Source organism: Acomys minous (assembly GCF_964271855.1).
Source record: "Acomys minous genome assembly, chromosome: 4".
NCBI classification, from domain to species: domain Eukaryota; kingdom Metazoa; phylum Chordata; class Mammalia; order Rodentia; family Muridae; genus Acomys; species Acomys minous.
In genome coordinates, this window is record NC_140486.1 from 126,836,664 (window position 1) to 126,863,193 (window position 26,530).

General features: G+C 46.3%; 1 protein-coding gene and 1 pseudogene across 4 annotated transcripts in view; one reads left to right on the top strand and one right to left on the bottom strand.

Moving 5' to 3' along the window:
• The window catches only part of TMEM232 (transmembrane protein 232), a 212,682-nt gene extending 211,372 nt beyond the window's left edge, over positions 1 to 1,310 (bottom strand). For all 3 annotated transcript variants that reach the window (XM_084778162.1, XM_084778164.1, XM_084778163.1), the window contains exon 1: positions 1,207 to 1,310. The gene's annotated coding sequence lies outside the window, so the exon portion shown is untranslated. The remainder of the gene's footprint in view (positions 1 to 1,206) is intronic.
• Positions 1,311 to 22,426: 21,116 nt separating this feature from the next.
• LOC311595926 (large ribosomal subunit protein uL22-like) lies at positions 22,427 to 23,241 on the top strand (annotated as a pseudogene). Its single transcript has one exon. The product of its transcript is annotated as a large ribosomal subunit protein uL22-like (transcript).
• The last annotated feature ends 3,289 nt before the right edge of the window (positions 23,242 to 26,530 follow it).

The window sequence follows — 26,530 nt, forward strand, 5'->3', positions numbered from 1 at the left end:
AATTATTCAAAAATCTATGTGATTAAATAAGTTAAAACACTGGACTGAGCACATTCATATAGATTGTCATGCTCTAAGATTTAAGAGTTTATTACTATGTGTGCATACACAATGAATCTCCTTGAGTGACAGACAATGTGATGTGTAATTTTCTCTGAATTTATTAGCAAGAACTCTTTAGAACACTACTTCCTGGAATTACATGGATGAGGCATTTTGGAAAATGTCCTATAGTTATCAGCAAAAATCTAGCACTCACCTTGAAGCTAAAGAGTTGTGTGGGATCAAAACGTTCCCGAGGCATTGCTCATATGGAAATAGCTCCAGTAAAATGACTGGTTGCTTGGCGGCTTATCTGCAACCTGGCCTAGATGTGTATTTTTTTCTTTCTAATAGGGTAATTTATTATTAATCTCTGGGCTACCTCTTAAAGCTTCAATTAAAACAAGCTTTGGAATATATGACTTAAAAGGCAGATTCTGAGAACTAGATCATATGAAAATTAGCCCACGCCTTTGAAAATGTATCTTGCATTAGGGAACACCAGGTGTAAACTATGAGAGTGACAGGAGAGTTGGCCAAAGACCACAGAGGTGACAGCGTCGGTCAGAAGGACTTTGGTGACAGACTTTTTACCACTCTCTCACCTGCTCCTAGAAATGCTTCCTGGTTGATGACTCTGGCTTTATTTTCAAAGTTGCTTGGATTTTGGTTTGGTTTGGTTTTGGTTTAATCTATCCCCCCTTGACCTTTATGCGCACTAATCTTCGCATTAGAATTTTCTCTTTGGAAATCCAAAAGTGTATGGGTGCAAGAAAAAAGCCAATGAGGCGGTGGTGGGGAGAGGGAGGAGGGGGAGGAAAAAGAAGTTGACCAACTGCCAGAGAACGTGAAGACTGCTCAGCCAAGCAACCCGAGAGGCTCTGGATCCGTTACCAAAGATGCCCGCCTCTACACTCTCCCGGAAACACCACCGTATCTAGCAAGCTACCAGGCAGAAACTGCAGGGCACAGACTCTCAGTTAGGAGTCTGATGCGGTAAGGGTGCTAGATTGGCCAGGAGTCCCCAAAGACTAGAAGTCTCTTCAAATACCCAGGGCTTTGGGCTCCTGAGTCCATGTGGGTCTTTTGTGGTCTGGTTTGCCAAAGGGCGGGACAGTAATCTGAATTACCAAGCGACCAGCAATAGGAGTTACAATTACTCACCCCTGCGCTCCAGGCTGCTCCGGAACCCAGCTGGTTGCTAAGGACGCTATGCAAGTAGGTCTCGGAGTCTGAGGGTTGAACTTTCACTGTCTCTCGTGAGAAGGGTTTAGCCAATCACAAGCTCAAAGTACAATTCCACCAGCCCTTCCCCCACCCCACGCCCACCCCACGTGTGTTCTGTTTTTAAACAATAAATGAAAGCACACAGCTACGACTCCACGTGGCCACCTTGCGTACTGTGTCGCCTGCCAGCAGCCGCACACGTGGCTTGGCAGCAGTTAATGTTTCCTTCCGCGTCTAAGACTCTCTCAGACAAGCTAGCTTTGAAAGAAGTTCAAAAAGAAAGAAGTTCCTATTAGCAAATTTCTTTCTGTAGAGAGCCAGAGGCAGCCGGCGGTTAGATGCCAAAGCAGCCAGGGTGTTTTGATGCAAAGTAACCACAAGGGGGCGAGTTTAAATTCAATGTCGTAAAAACACCCTCTAAGGTTATCAAAGTCCTGTGCCTTCTAGAGGAGAGACTGTGTTTTTACAAACGCTCACAACTGGAAGAATTGAGGGGGAAAAAAATATTTCTAGTTACGTAGAAAGCCAGAGTACATACATCTTCCTATGATGCAAATTCCCTAAAAATAATTGGGCACTTCAAGGACAAGAGCCATGATGGAAACTGAGGTATCAAATAAGTCTTTTCTATTTTCTCTCTTGGGAGGGATGATAGGGGGTCATAGTTTTTTGTTGAAAATATATTTCATACAATATATTCTGATCATGTTTTTCCCTCCCCAACTTCCTCCCAGATCCTCCCCAACTCCCCACCACTCAATGGTACGTTGTTTTCTCTCTTTCTCTTTAAAAACAAAGAAGAAAGAAGAAGAAGAAGAAGAAGAAGAAGAAGAAGAAGAAGAAGAAGAAGAAGAAGAAGAAGAAGAAGAAGAAGAAGAAGAAGAAGAAGAAGAAAGAAAGAAAGAAAGGAAAAGAAATGCACAAACACCTACAAAAACAGAAACCAGAATAAACAAGCAAAAGACCATTAAACACAAAATGCCCAAACAAAGCACGATGAGCTAAAAGAGCTATAGAAGTGCTGCTGGCTTTGGGTTGACCAGCTGATTTTGAGCCCATGGTCTGCCCTGAAGTGGGGTTAACATACCCAGAATGATTCCACGGGAGAAAGGTGATTTCTCTTCACCGGTGAGTACCAGTTGCAGATAGCTTCTCAGCAAGGATAGGGGCCTATGTTCACTTCCCGCTCTCTGTGCCGGACCCTCACCTGGCTTAAACTTGTACAGTGCAGCTTGAAGCTGCTGCCTCGGGGGCCCTGTGAATTCGTATGTGCATTTGTTCTGTTGTATGCCACGACAGTTTCCTTGGGGTCGCCCGCCGTCACATCTGGCTCTTACAGTATTCCACCTCTGCTTCTGAATAGTCCCTGAGCGTCGAGCTGAGGGCGTTGATGAAGGCATATCATTTCATCCTGAGGGCTACGAAGTCTCTCACTCTCTGCACATTTGTCCGGAAGCGGGTCTATGTGTCTCATCTCCTACAAGAAGAAATGTCTCTGATGATGGTTAGGCGAAGCTCTTAGCTATGACTACAGCAGATCACCCAGTAGGAGTAATTTTATTGCTGTGTTCTTTTAGAAAAATAGTAGGATTAGAGAATTAGGTGTCTCCCCTCCCCCTCCGAGGCCTATGATCTATCTAAGTCCCCAGTTCTTAGCCACTCTAGCAGGATTGGGTATAGATTCAATCTCATTAAGTGGCCTTAAATCCACTCAAAGGGTGGTTGGTTACTCCCAGAACATCCGTGCCACTATTAAATTAGCATACTTGTAGGCAAGTTGCTGTCGTATGTTGTAGGGGCAGTAGCTGGGAGATACTGATTTATCCTCCAGCACCATGCACGCTAGTCAGGGGGGTGGAGTTCTAGTCAGGCACCAACTTCACTTTCCCATGTCCTTTGACATATGAGCTGTCTTCGGCACTCACCATCAGGTGCTGGGGAGCAACCAACAGCCTTGGCAGTCACCTGTGAAGTTTGGAAGCCAGTGACGCCACAAGACATAACCCATTCCTGGCTTCCTGGCCCTGGGCGAAGGATGTTTGGTCGGGGCATTGTCTCCCCTGTTAGTTTGGTGACTCCACTTTTTATGCATGGGTGGCTTTAGGAAGCTTCTACAGGACCAGGTTTGCCTATGGCCGTTCCAATGGCCCTTGGTAATTAGTTTTCCTCTCCTGTATCTTCACCTTTCCTCCTTCCCTCCTGCTCCCTCCCTGATCAGTTCTCCTATTCCAGTTTCCCACTTTGTCTTCTCCATGACAATGTATTTGAGCTCAGCTTCCTCGGGAAATCCTCTCCTCCCACCTAGACCCTTACTAGACTCCTAACTGTTATGGTTAACACGAGTCTTGCGTACATGTTGAAGACCTAAAGTCTAACAGCCAAGTCTAACCCCTCAATATTTGTATTTTGGGGCCTAGGCTATCCTACTCATGTTGTTTATTCCTAGCTCCATCCACTAACCTCTGAGCTTCACAGTCTCATTTTTCTTAACAGCTGCTTTACATTTCAGTGTATAAATGCACCACTGCTTCCTTGTCCAGTCATCGTTTGATGGTCACGTAGGCTATTTTCCATTTCTGGCTATTATGAATAGAATAGCGATGAGCAAGTGTCTCCACAGCCCGACGTAGATAGTCCTTTGGGTATGTGCCCAAGAGTGGGACAGCTGGATCTTGAGGTAGATCTATTCCCAGATTCCCCAGGAACCACCACAAGAACTTCCACAGCTGAAGGGCTGTTTCTTTTATGAAGTTGGGTGCCCCTGTGTTTGGTGCAAAAAAATGTTTAGATCAGCACTTGGGAGGCAGAGGTAGGTGGATCACTTGAGTTTGAGGTCTATAAAGTGAGTTCTAGGACAGCCAAGGATCTACAGAGAAACTCTGTCTCAAAAATAAAAAAATAAATAAATAAATAAATAAAAAAAAAAAAAAAAAATATATATATATATATATATATATATATATATATATATATATATTGGGGCTACAATCAGGATGAATTTGTGAATAAAGAAATGTTTAAAAGTCAATAATTTTTTTAAAAAATAAGTTTAGAATCCCACTATCCTCTTAGTGGATTTTTCCTTTGATGATTATGCAGTGTCCTCCCTGTGTCTTCTGATTAGTCTTGAAATCTATTTTGTCAGGTATTAAAATGGCTACACCTGCTTGCTTTCTGGGTCCCTTTGCTTGAAATAGTTTTTCCATCCCTTTACCCCAAGTTGATGTCCATCTTCAATGATGAAGTATGTTTCTTGAACACAGGACAAAAATAAATCCTACTTTCTAATCAAATCCTGTTAGTCTGTTATTTTATTGGGGGGTTGAAAGCATGAAAATTAAAAGTTATAAATGAGCAGCATTTATTGTTTCCTGTTATTTTGTTTGTATGATGTGGGCTTATTTTTAACAAAATCCAACTGCTCAATTTTACCAATAAAGACTCTGGAGCCAGATGCTGGGGTGAAATCCTGCTAGCTCAGAGAGGCAGAGAAAGCACCCAGCTGACCTTCTTCCTCAGCTGACATCCAAAAAACAAAAACAAAAACAAAAACAAAAACAAAACCTCAAACTGAAAGACTATTTCCCTTCTACTTCCTGTGCATTCCCTTCTACTTCCTGTGCATTTTCTTCTACTTCCTGTGCATTCCCTTCTACTCCCTTCTACTTCTCTATCTGTCCTCCTGACTTCCTCTTTCTCTCTTTTTTATCCCCCTATGTTCACTCCCTTTCTGCTGGTTGTTTGCTCAGCCTCTTGGCCCATGGTTGAATCTTGTTTACAATATTCAAGCAGAAAGCTCTTGGATTAAAGGTGTGTGCCAAGGCTGAGCCACACCACAACTAGAAACAAGTTTTCCCAGTAAACAACACAATCTCTGGATTCACAGTGTGATTAAATATCCTGCAACATGGGCTTTCCCCTCCTTTGGTTTGCTGGTCTGGGATTATTTATCCCTGTGTCTTCTTGAATGTAGTTAAATTCTTCAGTTTTGAGTTTTTTCCTTCTAGTGCCTTCTAGAGCTAAATTTGTTGGGGTTTTTTTAAGATTTATGTATTTATTTTATGTCTATGAGTGCTCTATCTGCATGTATACCTGCAGGCCAGAAGAGGGCACCAGATCTTATTATAGTTGGTTGTGAGCCTCCATGTGGTTGCTGGGAATTGAACTCAGGACCTCTTGAAGAGCAGGCAGTGCTCTTAACCATTGAGCCATCTCTCCAGGCCCTAAATTTGTTGATCTAAATTGCTGGCATTTGTCTTTATTGAGGAATGTTTTTATTTCTCCCTCAACTGTGATAGTTTTGCTGATATCATCTTAGCTGGTATCTGTAGTCTCTGAGAGTTTCTCCAGGCCCTTCTGGCTCTTAGAGTCTCTACTGAGAAGCCAGGTGTTATTCTAATGGGTCTACCTTTAAATGACAATAGATCCTTTTCCCTTACAGCTCTTAATATATTTTCTTCATTCTGTATATTTAGTGTTTTAGTTATTGTCTGCCATGGGAATTTCTTTTATAGTCCTATTTGGTGTTCCTCAGGCTTCTCACACCTTAATAGGCACCTCTTCTGTGGTTTTGTTAAAAATATTTTCTGTATGCCGGGCGTGGTGGTGCACGCCTTTAACCCCAGCTCTCGGGAGGCAGAGGCAGGTGAATCTCTGTGAGTTCAAGGCCATCCTGGTCTACAAAGCTAGTCCAGGACAGCCAGGGCTACACAGAGAGACCCTGTCTCAAAAAACAAAACAGAAAACAGAAAAAAAATCTGTATCTTTGACTTGGGTTTCTTCTACATTCTCTATCCCTATTCTCTGTGTATTTGTCTTTTCATAATGCCCCAGATTTCCTGGATATGTTTAGATTTAACATTTTCTTTGGCTGAAATATTAATTTCTTGTACCTTGTCTTCAAAATCTGGGATTCTTTGTTTTTTGTTTGTTTGTTTGTTTTTTGAGACAGGGTCTCTCTGTGTAGCCTTGGCTGTCCTGGTCTCGCTTTGTAGACCAGGCTGGCCTCTAACTCACAGCGATCCGCCTGCCTCTGCCTCCCAAGTGCTGGGATTAAAGGTGTGCGCCACCACGCCCAGCAAAACCTGAGATTCTTTCTTCCATCTCTTATAATCTGTTTATGAGGCTTACCTCTGTGGTTTTTGTTTAATATCCTAACGCTTTCATTTCCGGGGGGAGGGAGGAGTTGTGTGTGTTTTCTTTTGAGATTTTATTACTACTTTCATGACTTAATTTGTTTTTATATTTTATTCAACCGTTTGCATTTTCATGGTCTTCATTAAGCAATTTATTCATAACCTCTTAAAGGCTTAAATATTTGTAATTGCTGCTTTGAAGTCCTTGTCTTCTGGCTCAGCTGTGCCTCATTTGTGAAGGCCTACTGCAGTAAGGTTGCTGGGTTATGATGGCGGCATGGTGTCTTGGCTGATCGTGTTTGTGGTTTTGCACTGGGATCCAGCATCTGGAGTGACAACATTTGAGGTGTTTCTTGTTCGTGCTGTTCCTGTTCTTGTTGATGAGTGTTCCTTTCTTGTTTGCTGTTGCCATCTTTGGGCCCTAGGCAAGTGTGGTGGCTGTGTGTCCTTATTAACGAGTGCTTCTGTGGGCCAGCAGGTGAGAGAAACGTATGCAGATGGGCTAAGAGGAAAGGCTGCAGGGCCCAGGGGAGAGAGCTCAGGAGTAGTGGGGTTGGCACCAAGAGGCAGAGTCCTCCTTGGGGGAATGGAGGTGATTTGGCAGGAGGGGATCCTTCAAGCCAGCTGCTACAGGACTGAGTAAGGGACAGTATCACGAAGGACAGAAAGGACAGTGGGGATTGCTCCAGACAAGTGAGAGAGACCTTGCCTCAAGGAAGTGAAGACTATTCCCAGGCTGACACACTGATGTGCACGTTCACACATATATAATCACGCACATATGTTCAATAACGTGTCTAAGAGCCTATATTAATGTGGTTAGAGGAATTAAAAGAAAAAAATATTTACTCCTTGTCCTCCAGAGTCAAGTAAGTCCCAGGGAACTTTGGGGTAACTGTGAAAAATGTTTAGAAACCATAGAGTAGCAGGAGGTTCTGGTAGCTGGAAAGATGCCCAGGGATGGAAAGATGCCCAGGGAGAGCCCCCTGAGCAGTCCCTGCGTGGCCGGATATCCAAGGTACCTAGCACTCTCAGAATCCCTAGCAGAAGGTCCCGGGGAGCCCAGATAGGAGACCACAGCAAGAACAGAGAACAACCAGCCGGGAAGTTCCAGCCCCACCATCAAGGAAATCTTCCTGCTCAGCCCTGGGCCACAGGGAGTGGGCAGCCAAACGCTCTCTGAGTTTGCATGATCTCAGCTGAGAGAGGCAGACAGACTTTGGAATCCCTCAGGCAGAGCGAGAACAACTGAAACCAGGTACCCTTTCTTAGGGGAGTCCTCCTGCTCACTAGAGAGGCGAGCCTGGGTGCACTAAGGAGGGTGTGACAGAGACTTTGGAGAGCCTGAGTGCACTAAGGAGGGTGTGACAGAGACCGAGGAGAGCCTAGGTGCACTAAGGAGTAACAAGCAGGGGACGCATATCGAACTCTGAACCCTCCATGGGTTGTCTGCGACACACCGTGAGGTCCCAGAGCAATGGCTGGTCCACCACAGAAGACAGCAGGTCTGCAACAACTCTTAAATAACTTCGGCCAGCCTTTCGCTGCTCGTGACAGGTCCTGGCCCTTCCCTACAACTCCCCCTCCGTCCCTGCCTTTTGTGTAAAGGGCCATCTGACAGCAGTTGTGTGGCAGCTTGGAGCATCTCTTCCCTCTTCTCCTTCAGCAAACATTCACTGCCTGACTAGAGCTGTGTCATCCTGAGGGGCCAAGTGCATCCTCAGATGTGACAGTGACTCCACAGGGAGCCGTCTTCACTTGGGCAGGCGAGGATTGCCCATTGTTGTCCAGCTATGAGGAACTGAGGAGGTTTTTCCCTCCTATGAGAGATGGAGACAGTCTTGAAGCTAAAGTGACAGAAGTTTGCCAGGGCTGCTCGGTGACGGGCTGTGTGCCTCGGGCATAGACAGCAAAGTCTCTGCCTTTCCTGTCCAGCTCGCCAGCAGGCTACAACAGTGGGCTTCCCGCCAAAACGGCTAGGGTATAATACTCAAAGAACTGCAGGAAGGGATGAAACGCAACCCCAGCACTCAGAATGTGGCTCAGAAATAACAATGGGAATTTACTCAGCCACAAACTCAAACGGTAGAATTTGCACAGTAGTGAATGGATAAATAAAATATATAAGTGAGTAATCTGGGCCCAGAAAGACAAGCAGACCGCAGTGTCTGTCATATGCCTAGCTGTTACGTTCTCCGTGTGGTTGGTGCGGTTTCTAGGTTATGAAACTAGAAAAGGAGCAATGCGGGGAGCTTTAGGAAGCAGAAACTGGGGGGGTGGGGGGGACGACAGTAGAACACGTAGGTGGAAAGAAGATGCTGAGAACAGACGGTAACGATGGGAAGATTGGGGGAGCACAAGGAAGAGAGTCAACCAGAGTGAAGTGGGCTCGAAAGTGCCCTAAGAGCCTGGAGAGTTGGCTCCACAGTTGGAGTATTCACCGCTCTTGCACAAGACCCAGGCTCGGACCTGATGCCCTCCTCTCACCTCTGAGAGTGTGCAGTACACACATGTACACTCAGGCACATGCCTACACATAAATAAAAGATTTTTTTTAATTCTATATTTTAAAAAAATTTTAGGCAGGACCTCAATGTGTATTGCTGGCTATCCTGGAACTCACTACATAGGTCCAAGAAGGCACTTTTAAAAAAAAGATTTATTAATTATTATTTATACAATACTCTGCCCTCAGGCTGGAAGAGGACACTAGATCTCATTATAGATGGTTGTGAGCCACCTTATGGTTGCTGGAAATGGAACTCGGGACCTTTGGAGGAGCAAACAGTGCTCTTAACCTCTGAGCCATCTCTCCAGCCCCCTTGTGAGGAGAATCCTAAGTGCTGCTGAGAAAACACAAAGAAAACAAGGCAAACGTCTTCTTACCTAATTTCCTTCAGAACAGGGAATTGTTCTTGGAATGTGGTTTCCTGCCCCTCCCAGGTGTAGGAGACAGTGTAACAGCAGCACTACAACTGGCTATCCTTGTTTGTTTATATGACCCTATGGAGAAGCATTTTCTTGTCATCTGTGGCTTGTCCTTGTGACTGCACACTTTACTCACGTGGCTCCTCTTAACCTTCCGAGTACAGATAGTCTGACGTTCTAAGTAAAGATGGCTGTTGTGTGAGACCTTGGTCTGCCTCCTTTATGAGCTCCATTCTCCCGGGTCCCACCTGCTCCAGAGTGGGAAACACTGATACTCACACAGCAAGAAATACAGCCACTGGGGCTGGAGCGATGGCTCAGGGGGTAAGAGCACCGACTGCTCGTCCAGAGGTCCTGAGTTCAATTCCCAGCAACCACATGGCAGCTCACAACCATCTATAATGTGATCTGGTGCCCTCTTCTGGCCTGCAGGTGTGCATGAAGACAGAGCACTATGTATATAATAAATAAATCTTTAAAAAAAAAGAAAGAAAGAAAGAAATACAGCCGCGGGCCTGCTCCCCGAGCCTCATGTCCGCCTTTCTGAAGGGTGGATATTCAAGACACAAAAGATCTGACGTTTTGATTGAATTGACATCGTTGTCCGTCCTCGCCACTGCGGTTAAATTCCCAACACATTAAGAGTGCAGGAGCTTGCCTGTGCTCATCCATGTGTGTGCAGGTGTGCAGGGCAGAGTGGGACAGAGCAGGGCAGTTCATGCCAATGCAGAGAGGATCAGAGAAAGAGACAGGGGACACCCAGGGAAGACAGGTGCGCCCCCCAAGACACTCCCCGCAATCTACTCCCTCACCTCCTGTGTGTCTTTTTCTCCAAACAATATGAACTCAATTTTCAATTACAGACCAAATCCCCACATTTACAAAGTTCCTTTAATTATCCATACTTATAAGTTGGTTCGGATGGTTACACAGATACTGTTAAACTAAAGAACCAACAATCTGATATTATTTAACCTAGTATCTGTTGTGACCTCTGCCATGCCCACACTTTTTTTAAATTCAATTTTAAAATCTATCATACCCTAATAGGACACAGTAGTCTAACCCAGGCTGGGATCTGGGGCTTTTGAAAGCAAATGGCTGTTGTAAGGGCTTATGCCCACCTTCTCTGTTTGTGTCTTCACCTACAAATATTTCTTTTCATTTTCTTTATTTATTACTGTACGTGCATGCATGTACATATATGCCACAATTTCCAGGTCGTCACTTCCACCATGTCTCCTAGAGGTTGCACCCAGGCCACCAGACTGTGCACCAAATTCTTCACCTGTGGATCCCTCTTGCTACTATTCCATATGTATGTGTGTATGTGTGTGTGTGCATATGTATATGTGCATGTGTGTGCATATGTATGTATGTATGTGTGTGCACGTGTGTGTGTGTGTGTGTGTGTGTGTGTGTGTGTGTGTGTGTGTACTCTATGTTGGGCACAATCTCCTCACTAGCACTATTGCCCTTCTTTTTCTCACCTCTCCTAGAATTCCTCTTTATCCACCTGGACAGTTTTACTCCTCTTCCATGCCATATAAATAGATACACATGCTTTTACACCTCTGTGAAAGACTTAGGAACCATGTGTGAAATAGAATGTGATATTGGTGTCAGGGAGATGACTCAGAGGTTACAGGCACTTGCTGCTCTGGTGGGGGACACCCACACAGCTCACAGCTCCACTTTCAAAGGATCCTATACTTCTTTTGACCACAACTTCCTACTCTCTCATTTTTCTGATAGCTGAAAGGGCCTCTCTGTTTTCCTATTTAACATGCCGGAAGCCAAGAACTGGGCTGTGTTACTCTCCTGTTCTTTGGCCTTGTGAACATCTCCATAGTCAATTCTCTCAAGTGGTTTTATTCTGTGCAGTTTTGACAGCTGTGCCCACGGTGATGCACCGTCTTAATGCATCTCCTGCTTAGCCACAGCCCTGGTTCTGACATTCCACTTTCCTGACACCGAGATGAAGCTCAGGAGCATGGACTTCAAATGCTACAACTCCTATGTGCAGGATGGTTCCTGGACGACCCTACGTCTCCACCTCTGCATCCCTACCCTTCACAATGTGGCTATACACATCTCCCTATGAAGAGATGGAGTTGATCCCCTCCCCCTTACATCACAGCTGCCCATGTGGCTTGCTTTGTGCCAAGCTTGGAGCAAAGAGCCAGCTGAACACCAAGTCCAGAGCCAGCAACTCCTGAACACCCTGCTCCTACACCATTGGGCTGAGTGACCTTAGTAAGGTACATAACTGTGCCTTTGTCTTTCCATCTGTACAATGGGTAAATAACAGCAGCCATCTTAGAGCGTTGTCATGACGTTTAAATGCTTAACGCTATTGTTGGCATGGAATAAATACTGAGTGGTTATTGAATATATTAAAGGTGTCTCTTCACAGCGACAGAACCTGGCTAGGACAGTGCCCATGAAAGTTCTTTGTGAAGGAGTTTGGAAAGCAAAGAGTTTACACATTCAGTTCTTCACAGTGTTTACCAAAAAAAGAATTGTTTGTTTGTTTGTTGGAGACAGAGTTTCTCTTTCTAGCCTTGGCTGTCCTAGACTCGCTTTGTAGACCAGGCTGGCCTCAAACTCACAGCAATTCACCTGCCTCTGCCTCCCAAGTGCTAGGATTAAAGGCATGTGCCGCCATGCTTGGCTCTAAAAAGAGAGATTTAAATCTGTAATGTCTTAACATTTTGAATTTTTTTTTAATTTGAATTTTTAGTGAAGAAAAGAGACACTCCAAGAAATACCTTCTGTTGTGGTACAGGCTTTTCCTTATCTGCTCACCCCAGAAGGGAACCCATAACAAACCAAAGGACAGGATCGCTGTGAGTTCGAGGCCAGCCTGGTCTGTAAAGTGAGTCCAGGACAGCCAAGGCTACACAGGGAAACCCTGTCTCAAAAAACCAAAAACAAACAAACAAACAAACCAAAGGACAAATGCCACCCAAGTCCAACTTGAACCAATGAGGTTGGGGGGGGGGATAATTGCAAGACTATGGGTGAGGGGTTAACTTACAGGAGTAGAAACAAAGCCAGCTGCACTGCCAAAGCCCACCCAGCACAGGAGACAGGCTGGCAAAGTCGGGACCCTGGAGCACACTGCACAGGCAGAGGCAGCTCAACAGGTCAGAGTGTGGTCTTTCCAGGGGCCCGTTTGGTCTGACCCTCCTGCATGCCGCAGCCCTCTTTGCAGTTTGACTCATCTGACAACAGCCTTTACCACTTACGTACTCTTGGGAGGGAGGGAGGGAGGGAAGGAGGGACCTAGTGAACCAACCTGGTCAGATTCAGGGACTTCCTGAAGCTATTCTGAATTGTTTACTTCCTGTGTTAACAGAGGTCCCTTCACAATGTTTCATTCCACCTAGAAGGTCCTACTGTTTCTTTTCCTAGTAAATACTGGGTCCTAAAATACCCCTTGTTCCCTTTCCCTCTACATCCTATATCTTAAGATGTTGCCTTCTAAGACACTTCCTTTCTGGCTTCGAAGCGCTGGTCCAGAACTAGAAGAGAGTAATTTGGGGGTGGGGGAAGGGGGAGGGAGGGAGGAGGGGGAAGGAAAAGAGAGGAGGGGGAGGGGAGGGGGAGGAGGGGGAAGAGGGGTGTCCCAAACAGAGTTACGAGGCAGCGAGAACAGACAGTCTTGTTCCTGTCTTTACCGGAAATGCCTCTGGATTTCATTATTTAGAATATTTGTAATAAAGTATGAAAAAGCGAAAGCATTCCTCAAGATCTTTGGATCAGCAAACTCCAGCATGGGCCATGAAAGGGAAAATTTTTAATTAACATTAAAGCAACCAGAACAGCAGAGCTCTCTAACTCATAAGTGCAGGTCGACAGGTATGCTAGCCCAAGGTCCCGATGATAAGTCACAAAGAATGCGGAGATAGGAGACAAAGGCCTATTGAATGTTCCAGGGACCGGCTGGCCGTAAAAGATAGGGAGGATACACAAGGACAAATTCCTGAGAGAAACAGGTACCCGACATGGTCGAGTGAGTAATGAGCCAAGACCCCTCATCCGATCTTATGGTGTCTGCTTAATCCCCCCTTGAGGCCCGCACACAATGTTCCAGGTTTGAGTTTAACCAGATGTGTCGTTAGCTCAGATAAACATCTACCCTCGGGTTCCAAGAAAAACAGGAACCAAGGACTGTTCCCATGTGATTAAGTCTGACCTTACCCCAGCTCTGCCTACGCAATTTGCTGATGTTCAAATGTTTGAAACAACCAATCGTGTGTGGCCGCGCCAAAACTTCCCACTCCCCCCCGACCCTTGCCCATATAAACCCCAAACCCCTGGGCTTCTGGGTCGACCCCTCTGTCTCCTGCGTGAGATACGTGTAGACCCAGAGCTCCGCCAATAAACTGCCTCATGTGTTTACAGCAAGACGGTCGTTTGTATGTCTTTGGGTGCGCGCCATCCCGAGGCTTGAGTGAGGGTCTCCCTTCGGGGATCTTTCAGCCACACTTGTTGCCAGTTGTTGTTGGTGAGTGTTACTGGAACATAGGTGTGTCCACTTATTACACATTACCTGTGACTGCTTCTTCCTCCACTGCAAACAATGAGTCACTGAGACGGAGAGAAAGGAATGCTGGGTCTCCACAGCTCTGCTCACTGTTTCCCAGCAATCCCCGGTCACAAGATAGTGCACCGTGGTACGAAACAACCCCAAAAGCTTGGTGGTTTAACATTGCTTCTCACTCCCCACAAAGCCAGCTGTAGCTCTGGACAAACTTCGGTTTTGCTGTTCATCGTGAAGTGGCACACAGTTGGCTGGTTTCATCTGTGGCAACACAAAGCATCCTCCCGGCAGAAGGAGAGGACATGAGCCGTTCTCGCAGCCAGGGACCAGGGCCTCCACTCTGGGCCCTTTAACAGTAAGCAGCAGCTGGGTGCCTGGGGGCAAAGAGAAAACAAATGCTGACGTCATGAATGACGTTGCTCTTCAACTTGACGGGACCTTGAATCACCCAAAACCGCAAGCCTCTGGCCATGCAGGCCTGTGAGGGATTGTCTGGGGTACGCTAAGGCAGGAAGGCCTGCCCTAATTGGGAGTTAACACTCAGGGCCTGGGATGTTGGGCTGAATAAAAAGAAGAAATCTAACTGAGCAGCAGCCGCCACCGTTACAGCTCCCTGACTGTCGATCTAACATGGATCCAAGTTCTGCCACCAGGGCTTACCCTCCATGAGGGGCCGTACCTCTGAAACCTCGGGCCAGAATAAGCTCTCCCTCCCTTTAGTCGCTTTTGTCAAAGTATTTTTCTCACAGTGACAAGAAATGTAACTAAGACAGATGGCGTTATTGTTGCAGAAATTTCTAGGAGACTGAGTCACCGAGCCACAGCCATTTGCCACTGGTGAAAGGAAAGTTTATTACCCTGGCTCCCGGATCTCACTGTAATGGTGTCATCCCCAAGCCCTGGGCTCAGTAGCCTTTTATTAGGTGGAAGTAGGAAAGCAAGCCAACAGGAAGTACAAACACAGAAACACGGGGTGGCTGGGCAGGTTAAAATCCAGTTACCCGCCTTGCCTGTACCTTGCTTTGTTTTTTCCTTTTTCTTTCTTTCTTTCTTTCTTTCTTTTTTTTTTTTTTTTAGACAAGATCTCTCTGTGTTAGCCTTGGCTATCCTGGACTCGCTTTGTAGACCAGGCTGGCCTCGAACTCACATTGATCCTCCCGACTCTGCCTCCCAAGTGCTGGGATTAAAGTGTGTGCCACCACACCTAGCTGTCTGTACATTGCGTTCCTGGAGACACCCAGCCAAGTGGGGAGGCGTCACCTCAATAGAACTCTCACCCTGGAGAATTCTTACTGTTTTAACATGTGGCCGTTCAAGGAATTTCCACCACACTCTCTCTTCTTTGTGAGAATCCCTCAGGACCTTTCTAAAGGAACCTCCGATGCTGGCAGAGGACCTCGACTCTAACTGCTACTCTCCTGTTTCCGGCGACAAAAGTTAGGTATGGCCCAAACAGTACAGTCAGGGGAATTAGACCCAAAGCCCCTAATTTGGGCAGGGGGGGGGGGGCAGTCGGGGATGACACAGGGACAACAGAGGACACAAGCAGCCATGGGCTGCAGGAGGTCCACCTCTTGCCCCCAGTAAGATCTTTGGTCTTGTCGCTACCCTTGACGCATTCTAGCAATTTCTCTCCTATCCCTGAGTGAACTTCATAGACACAACATTCTTTCCCCTGGAGACACACGTGCCACCATTCTCAGCTGGGATTAGAGCTAGCCCTCCACGACTCTGTAGGACTGTGGCTGCCGGGGGTGGAACATATCTGTTTCTTCTGAGTAACTGAACTCTGTGGAACTAGCATGAGCTCCTCTTTGATTTAGCTGGACAGCTGGCTATGTCAGACCTGTTGGATCCTGGGCTCATTTGCCCCACTGGGAGTGACATGGGAGTCCTCCCTTCTCTGTGGTGAGGACCCAAGTATTGGTCTAACCTCTGGTACAGGGAAAGAGTATCAAGATTGGAGTCAGGAACACCACCCTGCAAATCCCCACTGGGTAACACAGCACAGTTGAAGCATGAGCCATTTGGGACCTTGGTTCGTGTCCCCAACAGAGAGGAGCTTCTTGCCCCATCCACACTGTTTCCCCAATGCCTGGACTGGTGGACCTGTTGAGCCCGAGTCACTGGGGCTGTCCAGGGCTGCCTGATGTTCTAGAGCTAGGCTAACAATCCTAACACGGGGTAAGTTACCTGGCAACCCTTTCCTAGCTCTGGGTCCATCATAGGCAGTAAGGCATGGCTGGCATCCGGGTCAAATCTGGATGACTCTTTTCTCAGGATGGAGCAGAGAGGCCCAGAGTGAAGCAATTTGATCTTGCACGCAGGTATAGAGGCGCCGGCAGGAACTATAACGAATTGAGGAACCATAAGTCTACTCAATCTCTCCCAGCGGTCCTTCATACATCCCATCCCAAAGTTGCAGGACCTCTGCTGTGGCAGCTTTGTTACCTTTAGTTGGGGGAACATCTCTTGTCCCTCTGCCCCATTAGTCCCTGACACTTGTCCCCTTGTCCTTCTATGGGTGCACCATCCCACGCCCCAGCAAAGCGAAATCCACACAGTCCGAACCTCTTAAGAAGGGACAATATTCTCCTCCATAGTCATGGTCATTGCAGGGGGCTCACCCATAGGCTGCATATGCCGGTCTTTTCCAGCTGTTACAGATTTAATGGGACAAGGCTCAGTGCTGCAGCTTCACTTTGGGGTGGCTGGAAGGGCTGACAGCTTTGCCGTAGTCCCTGCGCAATCCGAAGGAAAGAACACACAGAATCCCAACAGGGCATAGTTTTCAGTGGCCACCCATGGAGCAGCACCTTGGCTCACAAAACTCAGTACCTCCTAGTGGCCAGGTGGCTCCTCCGACAAATGGTCAGTGAGTCTTTGGTGAGCTTCCCTGTGCAAGGGGTTACTATGGAGACAGCCGTTCCTGTGTCAAAGAGGAAGTCCACTGTTTGCCCCTTCCCCACATCTGTTTTGGCTCCTAGGGCTAATAGTGACTGAGCCTGGGTGCTCTCAGTCTGAAGCTGTCACCCAGGTGGCAGCCTCAGCCCAGTGGGGACTTAGGTGGCAGCCTCAGCCCAGTGGGGACTCCAGTTTCATGGCAGTACTGTAGGGGTCTTTTTTTTTTCCCCTCTTCTGGGCTCGTCTCTTTTAGACCCTGGTGCCATCTTCCTAGGCCTTCGTTCTTCCAGAGCCCTTTCCCCTGCAGTCACACACTGGTCCTTGTCTAACGGCCTCCATGAGCCTCCTTCCTTTGGGTTTCTGGATGCCTGAATTCTTCCCAGCGTGCAACTAGAGCGCTATCGTTTTTGCATTTTTCTCCAAGTATTGATGCTTTTCTTTCTTTGCGGTCTCTCCCAAGTTAGCAAGCTGTTGATGACAATGTCTAATCTGTGTTCCTTTCTGGGAATGCCTCTAGCTCTTGGAGGTTTTAGTGAACATCCACTACCAACCATTGGACAACAGTAGTGTCCATCAGTGTCTGGTGCTCTGAGTCTAAAGGAGTGTGGGTTGAGTTATCCAATTTTGTGACTCCACAAGCTCCATTCTGAACTCCCTCCAGGATGGCTTGTCTCATCCTGGGAAAGGCCTGTAGGCCCTCTGACATGTCAGGATCTCACTTGGCAAGTGGTGTCACCAAAACACTATGGGTTATTAGTGTGCCAGGGATCAGCCAGGCACACGCTGTGTGGTGGAGCTCATCTGAGGCAGAAGGAACAGTAAAGAGCCATTGACAGTTATCCCAGGGTAGCTAGTAGCCATGCACAAGGTCGATCGGAGCTTGTGCTTATTCCAAGTATGGCAGAGTATGATGCTGCCAGTTCAGTAGATCAATAGTGGTGAAGGGCTGACTGTGGAGGAATGTCTAGTGTGGATATAGCAACTGTCAATAAAGAATGATTGGCCAATCAGCCTGGCAGAAGGACAGGCAGTGGAAGGCAGGACTTCCTAGTAGGGAGAAAGGGGCTCTGGGAAAGGAAGAGAGAAAGATCTTGTTGTCAGGAGACATGAAGGAAGACAGGTGTGATCCTGAACACTGAGAGAAAAGCTGAACATACAGGTACGGGAACAGACTGATGGAGCAGAAGCCACCCTGGGAGTCACCATATTGGCAAGTTTTTATGGTTTTTATGTGGGTTTTAAAGGTACTAGGATTAGAGTATCTCAGATTCTGCCTGGCATAGTGCTTACAGCTTAAAAGTAAATCAGTCCCTCTGTGTCTGTCATTGGGGAACTAGCTGATTAAAGAAAACTACTCCCTAAGCAATTCACTGTATCAACTAATATAGAAAAGATAATTCAGCTTTCTACAACAGCTGATGACCATATTGAACTCTCCTGGAGGGTGGCTGGTTCTAGAGTTTGACACCATAGATACAAGGACACTGGACCAGGCGCTGGGCAAGCTCAGGGGAACTTGCATCTTTAGAGGCCTATAGTGATCTGTGGGCAAAGGGGCCAAGGTGTCAGGGACAGGGCAAGCTCTTGGGTGACAAGGCAAGACTTAAGACAAACAGTGGTGGTCAGGGTTCTTGCCTCTGAGGGCAATGGCGAGTGCACACAGGAGAGTGATACAGGGCGGTTCATACCTTGATCCAACACTTGGAGGGTATGTGGCTTTTCAGAGTAGGAGACTCTGAGGGACATGGAATCGAAGCCGGTCATGAGACTGGAGGGCCTGATTGTACCCAGGAATTGATGTGAGGAAACTGGTCAGAGCAGCCTGGGTTTCCAGTGCAGGTGTCCTGCACTCTGCAGATGGTCGCCAGGCCCAGTTCCTTCTGAAGGTCAGCCATGTCAAAGGCCAGTAGACTTCACAAAAGGCCCTCACTCTGGAAGGCTGCCTCCTCACGCTCTAGTCTCCAGGATGTTCCCTCCCTGTGTCATGCCCACCTAGTAGCAACTTAGCAACAGCAGGCCATAGCCTTCACAGCTGCCACCTCCCTCAGATGATTTTTTATCAGGGACAATTTAGACACTCAAGAATCACAACTTTGGTTAAAACTGATCACCTTGGCTATTGGGTAGTGTGGCAGGTAAAAGGCAAAAGTCTTTTCCAACAGACAAGGACAAAACCAGTGGAACATGCCAGCCTGCCACACGGTAGTCAATGCTAAATTGTGTTTCCACATTCATGGCTAATGAGCTTCCTCTCATTAGTGCTCTAAACAGAATATTCAAAGACAATTATACAGAACACTTTATCAATAAACATAATAGGTGTTTTCCTTCTTAACGTATTCATTATCTCTGAGCCTTGTTCTTTCTTGGCCAGAGGTTCCATTTAGCAACTACTGATCAGGATTATATGTATATACACTAACCTAGCGTGGAGAATAAACGTAGACTCAGAATTTAACCATCTCAATGAAACCAGTTATTCAACATCTGGGAGAAGGACCAAGCGAAGATGAGCACACAATGCCTTGCATAATTATAAAGCATTATGAAAAATTAATGCTTATGACAAAATGAATTTTATAGCTGAAAGTCGGTAATTATATTAATGATATTCCATTGTATCTTTTCATCACAAGGGTTTGCCCACAATATCACTATAATTAGCCCAATTTTATGTTAGGAAAACAAACTTTATTTTGACTAGCCAATAAATTCTAAAGCAGGTAGGGTAGGGTAGACATTTTCTACCCTCAGAATCAAAAGAAAAGTTTTCTCCAGCCTAAATACGCTTTGAGTTGAAAAACGCATTTGATTATGTTTGCGATGTGGGTTACTGTTAAAGCATTTGCACGTTAGCATGGCTTTTTACACTGTGGGTCACAGCTGCACGTGGAACGCGCACAACCCATGCGGGGGTTGTGACTCTGCTGACCAGGAAAGGGCTCTGAACACATATCGACAATCATTAATTCAAAATCAGGCTCGTAATGAGCCTGAGGGGCCTGGTGGCGCTTGCACATGTTGCACCTCGTTAACTTCACTGCGACAAACAGCTCGCACGCTTGGCACTCTGAACAGTCACAGCCGCAGCCCACAGTGCAGTCAGAAACAACTGGGATCAACCCAAGACTCCCGTATGCAAGGAACTGTGGTGTTCTTCCTGTTCATGCCACTTCCTGCTACTATACAAACAGGATAGTTTAACCACCGAAAACTTAATATTTGATTGCCACCACTCCTTAGCATGTGAGTATCAAGTTAGTATAACTTTTGACTGTAGTAGAACATTTGATTTTTAAATTGCTGCCTGAGGGCTGGCAAGATGGCAGGTAAAGTCATCTAAAAAGGAACATCCTGAGTTCAGTCTCCTGAACCCATATAGTAAAAGAAGAGTACATGTTTCCACATGGTCCCGACTCTAGAACCACTGTGGCATTACATGCATGAACATGCATGACCGCGGACACATGTGCATGCACACACGTAAATAAATAAAAGTAAACTGAGTTGCTGTGTTGGGTTTCATATTTAAAAGGTTGTCAAATGAATTTTAGCCTGCGATGAGGACAGAATTTACAATCTTAAACATCGTTCTACCATTTTACACTACATGTTTATGTAAAGTGGCATTTCAAGGTGGATTATAAAGTCAAAACACGGATCGACTCTGAGAAATGTAACAATACTCTACACCCCGCACTAGTGAGTGTCTTGCCAAGACTTGGGTATTTTGTCAAAATAAACAAGCATATCCTTCGCACTAATGTGCAAATTTGCTTTCATTTGTAGTAAATGATAAGATTATGTATGTCAAAGAATTGTTAACATAAATTTCTTATGGCATTATCAGGAAATTTTTGATATTCCGGAGGTCTGTAAAGATTTCTCAGGCAAAAAGGAAAAGATTTAAGCGGCCCTGGAATTAACTAACAGTCTGGCTTCCAGAAATGGGACCATGTTGCCATCTAGTGGCAAGACCAGGCTTTACAATGATAAGTTTGGATGGCTTTACCTTAAGTTAAAAAAAAAAAAAGTATGTTTTAGGTTCACACAGTTTAATGTAGGTAAAATGAAACGACTTGGAGGGTAGGCGTTGGTGCTGCGTTGGAGCACCAACCCTCTGAATGTCCTCACAGAAGGTTCCACAAACCTGATTCTGCCCTAAATCATAAAAAGGAGCCATTGGACAGAGGTACACAAGCTCCTGTGGATACTGTAAATTTAGCAGGGCCATCGACCTAAAATTAGCAAGACTCAGGGGATCAGACAGCCAGCTACAGCTACAATATTACCCTCCACCGAGAGCATCAGTCACAGCCAATGGCAGGCTGAGAATGCCGTGCGGAAATTTCCAGAAATAAATAATTCTTATTTTAAATGTTAACTGCTAATTTTTTAACCTTTATCCAAGCTCTTTTCTCCCCTTGGCCAGCAATAACAATTGACAGCACAAGCCATGTGAGCAATAACCTGTCTGAAGGTGGGTAGAGGGGGGGGTAGGTGCCCTGTTCCAAGAGGCAGCGTGAAATCAGATGATGCCTCGCCATCACCCTGTCAGAATGGAGCTGTATGAGAACCCTGAGCGCTTATGAAAAAACTCCAAGAAAACAAGACATGAGTCTTGTGACCCCAGTTTCTTCCAAAGCAGGAATTGTTCTTGAAGTGTGTTTTTGAGCCCCTCCAGGTGTGGGGAATAGGAGTGTGTTTACCCATTATAACATTACATTATGTGTTTATATGCCACTGTGGAAAACACATTTTTGCCATGTGTGGCTTGTTCTAATGATTGTACAGTTTAGCTTTTTTTTTTTTTAATTTATTTATTTACTATGTATACAATGTTCTGCCTGCGTGTGCGCCTACACACCAGAAGAGGGCACCAAATCACATTATAGATGGCTATGAGTCACCATGTGGTTGCTGGGAATTGAACTCAGGACCTCTGGAAGAGCAGCCAGTGTGCTCTTAACCTCTGAGCCACCTCTCCAGCCCCCATATGACTATTTTTAATCCTCAGAACAGAAATTGTCTGGTGCTCTGAATAAAACTGGCCTTTGCCCGAGACCTTAGTCTGCCTAACTTACCAGCTCCACCTTTCCAGGCTCCACCAGCCCTAGAGTGGTAAACACCACCCAAGACATGAACCCTCCCTCTGCCCAAACTGTGGACCCACACTGCATTCCACTCGCCACTGGAGGCACTTGCAGCTGTTTCGGTTGTCACACTCTGTGCCCCAGGATCTCAGTGCTTGTGTTAAGTACTCCGGCCCCAAAGAGTGGTGCTGGCAATGTAGATGTTCTTTTAAGGAATATAAAGTAGTTCCCTTCAAGTGAAAAACTAAAAAGTACAAGATATTTTGAGGGAGAGGTACCACATTCACACAATTTTTATTATAGGATATTGTTATAACTCATTTTATTTTTAGTTATTCTTAACCTCTTACTGTGCCTAACATACAAATTGGCCATTATCTTAAGAAGACACGTTGCGAGCCAGGCATGGTGGCGCACGCCTTTAATCCCAGCACTCGGGAGGCAGAGGCAGGTGGGTCTCTGTGAGTTCGAGGCGAGCCTGGTCTACAAAGTGAGTCCAGGACAGGCGAGGCTAACACAGAGAAACCCTGTCTCGAAAAAAACCAAAAAGACACGGTACGCTCTTCCTGTAAGCAGCCAGAAGTGACGTGAGAAGATGGTTTAGTACTCACTTGACCCAGAAAACCCTACAAAATCATGCAAATCAAGAGGTTCAAATCTTCGTGTTCACATTAAGAACACCCAGGAAACTGCCCAGGCCATCAAGGGTATGCATATCCAAAAAGCCACCAAGTATTTAAAAGATGTCCCTTTAAAGAAGCACCGTGTACGCTCTGGTCGTATAATGGCGGAGTCGGGAGGTCCACCCACGCCAAACAGTGGGGCTGGACTCAGGGTCGGAGGCCAAAAAATAGTGCTGAACTTTTGCTGCACATGCTGAAAAGTGCAGAGTAATGCTGAACTTCAGGGTTTAGATGTAGATTCCCTGGTCATTGAACATGTGCAGGTGAACAAGGTCCCTAAGATGCGCGGACGAACTGACAGAGCGCATGGCCCTATTAACCTGCTTGTGAGCTCCCCCTGCCACATCGAGATGATCCTCACTGAAAAGGAGCAGACTGTTCCAAAGCCAGAAAAGGGAGGTGGCACTGAAGAAACTGAAGAAGCAAAAACTGATGGCACGGGAACAAATTCGGCATAAAGTAACTGCCCTAGATTTAGAAAAGTCTAACAGCACTAGAGTCTAGTAATGCCTGTGACCCTGAGTGGGGGAAATATTGTGGTTCAGTTAACAGTAATTGTATAAGGAAAACTGACTTAGCTCAACAGGCAACAGCTTGTGAACAGAGAGGTCAGACGCATTCTTAGTGTACTAATGGGACCAGAGGACATTCACTTCAGCAGTGGCCCCTCAGGTGCCCACCAGGAGGGTCACTGTGAGGGGAGAGCCCTTCTCAGGACCAACACGTGAAAGGTGTGAACAAGGGAGTCTTCCTTCTGAACTGATGATACATCATTGCTGCTTCACTCTGATGCCCACGGCGCGAACGGAAGCCGGGGCTGCAGAATGATGGAGTGAGGCCAACGCGGCGCCACACAGCTTGGCACTCACACGCGGCCGCCTTCGGTGTTCAAAGCAGGAGGCATACATGTGTCATTCCCCCTCACCCCATAGGGCCAAGCCATGTGCTCTTCCTGCCGCCCCAGCTCTGCTCCATCAGCTGCCAACACAGAAGACTGTGGCTGGGGGAAGAGGGTCTTGAGAAGCGGAGATATTCCCAGGACTTCCCTGAAGAGAGCTGCTTCTCCCCAACTCCAAACCCAAGGCTTACCTGCTGGCGGTTGAAGCTTGGCTGAAGCGAGGTCAGGGATATTGATTCCCTCCCACTCCTCGTTTCTTAGCAAGTCCCCACAGGATGGTAAAGGACCCTCAGTGACTCTATCACTGCCAAGTCCCTGGGTGGGGACCAAGCTCCACAAGCTCCACTCAGGCTGCCCCACACTCCGCCTTCAGCTCCCTGGGGTCCTATCTTTCCTCCCCAAAGCCTACAGCTTGCTCTCTAAGAGAACCATTTTCTAGATTGACTGATGGGTATAACAGGGCCATGAAAGGTACAGGCCTCTAACCCAACAGTCAGCCACATTCAAGTGTGTGGTCCTCTACATCTCTGCTCAGCTGGAATGCCCCCTGAACATGTCCCTTAGCTAAATTCAAAGGGGATGTATTCCCAGCCTTCATTTCCAACTGCCCAAGTGTACTAGTTCCTGTACTGGAAAGGAAAAATGCTGTAAATTTCTTTATTTGGTCCTTCAGTCAATTTAGACATTGTAAAAGTTAATGTAGTTGTCAATTTGGACCTGTGCAGTGGAAGTTTTGGTTTCTTAAAAAACTCAGTTATGTACATATTTTTGTTTTAATCCCAAGTGTGGGATATGGGGCTGCTTTAGTTTGTCTACAACTGTTAACTGTGATTAACTCATGCTGAGAAAGGTGTGATCAGCTGCAGATAATTCTGAGGACTCTGAGAGGGTATAAACGTCAGAGCCCAGAGAAGAGCAGGGCCCTCGAAGGAAGGAAGCACGCGCTGCTCTCGCTGCTGCGTTTGCTGCTTGCTGGTTTGCCAGACTGCTAGAAATCCTGACTACAAAGACTGGACTTGCCCCAAGGAACTAAGTCTGTAAGAAGTCTCCATCCCTGTTCCCCTCTAACCTCCTCTCCTTCCTAGTGTTGGGGGGTTGGGAGGTAGGTAGAGGTGTAAGAACCCAAATAAAGTTCACCCACAGACCTGGATGGTTCTGAGGGTGTTTCCAGACAGGACTAACTAACTGAAGGGTGGGGAGGATAGGAGTGTGCCACATCTTCTGGTGACAGGTCAGATATAAAGAGGCAAGAAGGAAAAACTGTTCTTTTGCCTGCTTCCATTCCTTGCTGTTAAGTGCATCTACCATGTTGCTGCCACTGCTACCATCCTCCACTGACATCTGAGCCCAGCCTTTTCAGCCATCCACCCAGGCTGGAGGCATCATTTATTGGGTTTTCTGTGTAGCCACTGCCAAAAGTACAGTGGCCCTTGTGTGATCCAGCCTAAGTAAGTCTCCACTGTATTACATATTACATGTTGCTTCTGCTCCACTAGAGAACTCTACTACCGATGTGAACAGACTGGGAGGACAGATGTTTCAGCTTCGGCAATTTGTGTCCACTTTAGCTGGAAGCTAATACTGTGCTTATAATCGGAAATAGCTCCATTCATGAGATGCAGTAGCTGCTGATTTCAAGAAAATAAAATGTACACACGCATGTACAGGTATAAATGCACCTGTGTGAATGTGTACATTCTGAATGCATGCATTGTGAGCATGGACAGATCCATCCAAATACTTATGTTCAAGGAGAACAAATGATAAAGCAATAAGGCAAAAAAAAAAAAAAAAATCAGTGAGACTAGTCTATCACAACAAGCTTGTGCTTACACAGCTGCTCCAAGTTCTGAGCTGTTCAGAATGGGATAGGCTGATCTGAAATACCATGTAAACATGGCGTCCAATAGACTAGGATGGCGCCCCTGGCCAGCCCTCCCTTGACGCCTGCTTTACGTTCCCATGGGTCGGACAGCCCCAGCTCTGATGACTAGGCACGATTTTCTTTTTTCACTTAGGCAGTGTTATTAGTGTTGTGATGAAACACTATGATCAAAGTTGAGGAAGGGAGGGTGTATTTAAGTAACTGACCTCAATCAGTCCGTTCAGGGAAGCCAAGGCAGCAGCTAAAACCAGGCAGGGACCTGGAGGCAGGAGCTGACAGAGAGGCCACCGAGGGGTGCTGCTTGCTGGCTTGCTCCTCATGGCTTACTCTTCAATGACTTGCCTTGTCAGGCTGACATGAAACTACCCAGTACAATCTCCCTACACAAACCCATTTCAATATGGAATAGTCTTAGCAGCTCCCCAAGCCCAACCTTACTGAGCATAGGGAGCAGTGCCCGGTGTTACCTAAACTGGACATGACTAATACAGATGAACACCAGATGACACAAATAATAGATAACAGAATAAACATATGGAGATTAGAGGCAAAATTATGTCCCAAACCTTGGATTTTCTAAAGTTTTCTGATTTTTATGCCATTTCATTTTGCAAAGCACCTCCACCCCAACACCACCCATCTGCAGACATACAGAAACAGGCCCAACATAGGCACAGAAAATTCATATCCATGCTTATGTACTCTTTTCATAATTGTTTTTCTTCAAAACACATGCCAGGTCCAAAAGATACTCCACTCCCCAAACCCAGGTGGTTAGACAAGCCAGCATTCTAGCCAAACCCAGCACTCGGAAGGCAGAGGTAGGCAGATCTCTGTGAGTTCAAGCCCAGCCTGGTCTACAAAGCAGGTCCAGGACTACAAAAGAAACCCTGCCTGGGGGATGGGGAGTCAGCATTCCTCAGGAACTACCAAAGGAGCCATTTTCTTATCATTGGCCAAGGGACAAGTGGCTATGAGAACACCAAAGCGTGGGCTGGAAAGATGGCTCAGAGGTTAAGAACACTAGCTGCTCTTCTAAATTCCCTGAGTTCAATTCCCAGCAACTACATGGTGGCTCACAACCATCTATGAGATCTGGTGCCCTCTTGTGGCCTTCAGGTGTACATGCAGGAAGAACACTGCATAAATAATAAACCTTTAGAAAACAAAAAACCAAAGTGCACAC